The sequence below is a fragment of the Ictidomys tridecemlineatus genome, chromosome 7 (assembly GCF_052094955.1).
Source record: "Ictidomys tridecemlineatus isolate mIctTri1 chromosome 7, mIctTri1.hap1, whole genome shotgun sequence".
Taxonomy (NCBI): Eukaryota; Metazoa; Chordata; class Mammalia; order Rodentia; family Sciuridae; genus Ictidomys; species Ictidomys tridecemlineatus.
The window spans coordinates 152,602,737-152,608,736 of NC_135483.1; the positions used below are offsets into that span (position 1 = coordinate 152,602,737).

General features: G+C 34.6%; 1 pseudogene; it reads left to right on the forward strand.

Annotated features, from left to right (window-relative positions):
* Nucleotides 1-4,921, forward strand: part of LOC101967469 (heterogeneous nuclear ribonucleoprotein H3 pseudogene) — a 50,214-nt pseudogene extending 45,293 nt beyond the window's left edge.
* The last annotated feature ends 1,079 nt before the right edge of the window (nt 4,922-6,000 follow it).

Sequence of the window (6,000 nt, forward strand, 5' to 3'; positions counted from 1 at the left end):
TGGCTATAAATAAAATTGACAAATTTGTGTGCAACACAAATACTCCTAACAAATTTCTATGATAAGTAGGTTAAATGTCATTTTAACATGCTGTATTTTAAACTATAAGTTTTAACTTTTTGTTGTTATCTTCACAAATCATATGAAGTTTAACTTAGAATGTAAATATTTATAGTGTGCTATATTATTTTTTTGTGGGTGGGGTGGCCCTAGTGTGTTTACTTATAGTTTGTTGTATTATTCTATTGGGAGGAAAAAAAACTTATTTATCTGGTGTATTTATTTGGTTGAATAAAAATGTACACCCCAAGCACTGCCTAATATTATCAGAAGTCATGGGGAAATAACATCACTTACAAGCCAAAAAACAGTGTTACTGACTTTCTACATAAGATTTGGTTTCAACCTAAATATTTGCCCTTTTAATTCATCTTATTCTATTAATTATTTTATACAAACAGTTTTCATTTGAATCCCTATAGCAAATCCAGAAAATGAAAACAATCAGATATAACAGTGTGCAACTTAAGGTTCTGATGACAAGTACAGAAATTTTGTTTCATGCTTGAGGGAGCTGTGCATAGACCATCTGCTGCTTTGGTGATTCCCATGATGCCTGTCAAAGCATACATGCATGCATAAAGAGGCAGAGAATACAGAGAGATTCTCATAGCCACTGCAACAGGAATCTAGGAAACCACAGCATCCACTCTGGACATCATTCAAGTTAATAATTAGGCCCATGTGGTGTGTCTCACGTCTACCTACTGAACAAAATTTCAAAAGGAAAATGCCATTGAGGATTTTATTATCACAATGTCACTGTGCATTTCATTCAGCTTGGGGTAAAAGGATAATTGAATAAAACCTTATGCTGCATTTGTACCATAATGTGAGACACAATGGAAATAACACAAAAATGACATAGAAAAGGCAAGTGACATGATGAGTTCATGCTTTCTTTGAATCTATTCCCAAAGCTCACAAAATTTTCCTTGTTTTATTCCTATTATAAAAATAAAAATACTATGCTTAGCAATAACACCCAAATCCCAGAGTTTGACATTTGAGTAAAAGGCAAAACAGGAGATGTGACATATTTATACAGACTATATCTATAGAATTGGAAAAGCCTAAACTCCCTCTCAAAAATAATAAAAATTCTGAATTTCCAATCACATTTGTCCCTAAGGGTATTGAATGAATAAGAGATTTTAGACCTGGTAAGGCATTTCCTATGCTGGCCTTATTCTGTTATTTTTCAAACTTATTGTGAAGAAAGGAAATAAATTATCCAACAATTTATTTAATTTATCAGTGAATTGTATGAATTATCTGACCATAAAGAATGCTTTATGAAAAGGAGAGTTGTATTTTTATTCTAGATAGCAGTCCTGATATTTTTGAAAGGATTATATTTCATATATCCAGAAATTATATTCTTGAAAACTATTCACTTAGAACTTATAAGTAGAAATTATTCCTATATGGAAAATAAAATCCTTCTAATGACAATGGGATGGGTCATTTTAGAGTTAGCACAACCATCATAAAAACATGTGATTTTCAGTAGTTGTATGTTTAGTACATAGCCTTTAACTTATCTTTAAATAACAACCCAGGATATTAATTGTTATAGTATTTATCCATGAGGATAGCCAGGAATTGAATTAACACTATGTTTGCAACATCTTGATATTTAAGAGAAGTAGCATGACTTAATAGTTTGGTAGAAGTACTAAAAGCATCAAATTATATTTTCTATGTAGGTATAATAATATTATAACTACTTTAGCTAATTTTATTCCATGTCAAAGTACCGAACAAAGCACTGAATGTTTAGAGACTATTAATTTTGTGACACAATTTGGGAGGTTACATTAGGGAAGAATAATTGTGAGAAAGGGCAATAGATTCAATCATAGATATTGATTAAATTGTTGTCTTTTCCTAGGCACAGAGAAAGACCATATTTCCTGTAATGGTTTCGATATAAAGTGTTCCCCAAAATTCAGATGTGATACAATGCAAGTGATCAGAGGTGAAATGATTAGATTATGAGAGTTGTGACTAATGGGTGGATTAATGCACTAATATGGTTGGTACATATGTCATGGTTGCAGGAAGTAGGTCACTGGGGCTTGACTTTGGTGTTTATATATTGTTCTTGGTAGGCAGGACTCTCTTTCTTCCTCCTGGCTGTCATGTCCTGAGCTGCTTTGTTCCTCCATGCCTTTCTGCCATGATGTTCTGCTTTATCTAGGGCCCAGAGCTATGGAGTCAGTGGACCATGGGCTGAATCTCTGAAACAGTGAGCCAAAATGAACTTTTCCTCCTCTAATTGTTTTTGTCAGGTCTTTTGGTCACAGACATGCAAAAGCTAACTAAAACATTTCCCAACTTCCCTTCCAGGAAAGTGGAGCCAAACTTCATTAGATTTTACAGGAGTCGGGGGGAGGGGGTCTGACTTAAGAAGGCAGTTTATTTTTTCCTGCAGCATAAGTAAACCTATGCTGAATAATTCCAAGAAATCTTCAAAATACCTTAGAATATTTCAATACCCTCTCAAGACTTTATTGCAACAATATTACTCTTGCTTCAGTTATGAGCAATTGATGGATTTCCAGGGTTTTTTTTTTAATTTTTTTATGTCTAATGATCCTCTGATCATCTCCTTAGGGACAAAACAGTTGTGCAGAAAAGTTAATTTTTGTCCTCAGAGTTTAGTTAATCCTTTTCAAAAATAAAATGTGATGCTTAAATAATAATGAATTTTGCGGGAAAAAATGCATTAAAATGGAATTTTAGAACTAGCTGAGGAGTTTTCTAGTTGCTCAAATTGCCCCACTTGGAAAGCAACAGAAGTCATGGCTGCAGAAAGGATTTGTACATCAATACTCACTAAATCATCTTTATTTATACTTTACTGGGAACACAACAGTCAAAGTCTTGTGGGTTTGTAAATATTTCTTGGTCATTTTTGTTACAAAGTAAATGTTGTTCAGGAAATATGAAATCATCTCCAGTTGTTTTTTTTTTTATTTCTACCACAATTGCATCAAGGAACCTTTACCATATAGAATTCATAGTGCATGCAGGACAGATATATTTGTAAAGGAAACAAACAGAGACAGGAGGAAGGTGCAGAGGCAAAGTAAAGGCTAAATGACAAAATGGCAGAATGGCTTTTTGTCCAGGCTGTCAGCTTTATTTATATCAATAGGTTACATTAGGTCACTGGCATCAGTAATACTTTATTGTTCATTGTGTCATTGGGCAGGTTATAGAGTTAGCAACATTATGCAGCTTATTCCTCAGTAACATACTATAGTTGCAATGTGCAATGTTAGGAGCTTTCTGTAGCTCTCAAAGAAGTCCATTGTTTAAAGTTACTCTTATGTGAACAAGTTCAGGCCCAGCAGAGCTTGATGAAACATTATGACTCTCTAACAAGACAGTTTTCTTTATTCCTAGGAGCTGTGTTCCTGAGATCAAGGTTGAAGCTGATAAGACTAGCACAGAGCCTCCTCATGCAGGGCATTGCCACAGCAACTAGGCATCCCATGTCTTTGCACAGAAACTTTCCCAGTGACTAGGCATCTTGTACTTTTGTACAGAAACTTTCCCAGCCACCAAGCATGCCACAGCCATGAAGTCATCAGAGACCCCAATCCCAAGCACAAAACCCTTACAGCAGGACAGATATATTGCTATGTAAATCATCTTCAAACACATTTCTAAAAGTATTATTAGAAAATTATGTAATTATTAGTCTCTCGATCTCTCCCATCCCCACCCCCAACCTGTCACTGTGCTGCGCAGCTTCCTTAGAGTTTCCACCATAGAAGACTGTTGGAAAAACTGTTGGGGGGAGCACTACAGAGAACTTCTCCCTCCTTCCTACTAAACCCCTCATACATAGGAGTCAGCATTACTATCCCCACAGGGTATCTGAAGTAAAAGGGAACTGTATTGAGAAGTATTGGATTATGAAACATAATGGTCCAAAAGACGTTAGAAATAGAACAGTACCACTTCACAGACTGCCATTTGGTTGCAGCAAAGAGGAAATATTTCAGTTCTTTCAAGGGTTGGAAATTGTGCCAAATGGTATAACATTGACAATGGACTACCAGGGGAGAAGCACGGGGGAGGAGGCCTTTGTGCAGTTTGCTTTAAAGGAGATAGCAGAAAATGCTCTGGGGGAAACACAAGGAAAGAATAAGGCACAGGAATATTGATATCTTCAAAAATATCAGAAGTGGAATCAAAGGATACAGCAACCAGAACCACATGATAAACCAGTAGGAGGAACAAGTGGTTATTGTTATCTGGGCGTGGAAGTATGTATAACAGAATGTGACGAGGAGGTGTTGGATATGATGGTGGGTGTGGAGGTTTCGATGACTATGGTGGCTATGATAATTATGACTATAGAAATGATGGCTCTGATGACAGAATGAGAGATGGAAGAGGTATGGGAGATCATGGCTATTGTGGAGCTGGTGGTGCAAGTTCAGGTTTTCATGGTGGTCATTTTGTACATATGAGAGGGTTGCTTTTATATGCAACTGAAATTCATATTGTTAATTTCTTCTCACCACTGAATCCAATAGGAGTTCATATTGATATTTAACCTGATAGCAGCACAACAGATGTATAGTTTGTGACAAAAGAAGATGCACATGTCTAAAGCTGCCAAGTCTAAATATAATAATAACATGCAACATGGATATATTGAACTCTTCTTGAATTCTTCTGGAGGAGGCTCTGGTATAGGAGGTTCTGGAATGGGAGGCTAAAGTGGAGATGGAATAGATAATTAGGAAGGATATGGATTGGTTGGAAGAATCGGAATGGGAAAAAAATATAGTGTACTCCTGATGGCCTGGGTGGTTATGATGTCATTTTTCAGGCATAGCTCTGAAATGATGTTCAAATAGGTATCTGGATTTCTGAAGCTTTATAATTGTGCTACCTAGGGAAAGGATTGTTGGAAGTTTGAATTCTAGCCCTAGATTTTAGAATACAATTACCTTAGCACTTGACTAAAGTACCAAAATTCTTCCCAAAAGGTGATAGTAAAAAATTATTTCAAGATGTTTAGGATAGATAGGGTTCTCAATGACACGAAAATGCAGTGTAAATATAGGTATTTACTGTGAATTGTAATTCTCACAGATGTATTTTCAGATTCTTATCCAATAGAGCCTATAGTTTTTAAATAACTATATAAATAACTACATTTTAAAAATGTAAGACACAAATCCATGTCATAGTCAATCAAGACTATTCTGAAGTTCAATTTTGTATCTGATGTCCGCTTAGAGTATTAGTTCGAAATATGCAGCAAGGAAAAGTTGCTTTTTAATTTTATTACTTTGATCAATATAGCTTTTTTTTTCAAAATTGGCTTAATGAATCAAGATGAAACCTGTCAATGTGATTTCAGTTACTGAACTTGTTACTTGTTTTTTCTAGAAATGTTATTAATGTAATAAATGTCAATGTGGGAAATAATCATAAAAAAATAAAATTATGTAATTATTAGAAATAAGTCTTCAACATTTAAAATATAAAACAAGAGCTCTTGTAAGGTATATTAGATAATTCTTCAGGGCTTTTAATAATTGTATAGTTTTATAATTATACTTCACATATATTAATATAAAATTATTATTTGTGTTTTTTTAGCTAAGTACAAATGCTGATAATGACTCATTCAATATTTAAACACCTATTAGATAATCCAGAGACAACTTCACATAAGCTTCTCTAATAATTAAAGGATTATGATAGCTAAGGGAGTTAATGTATTATGTACACTAGGGGTAGTGGATTTTGTTTCTTTTTGTCCTTGTAGTTGACCACCAGAAATAAGGATATAATCAGAATTCTTAGTCTTTGACCTTGCTTCTCATTTGCTTATCATTATCTAACTCAACTCACTCAAAGGAAAAGCTCAGGGAGAGTAAAAACTCAATCAGTGGATGGTACACC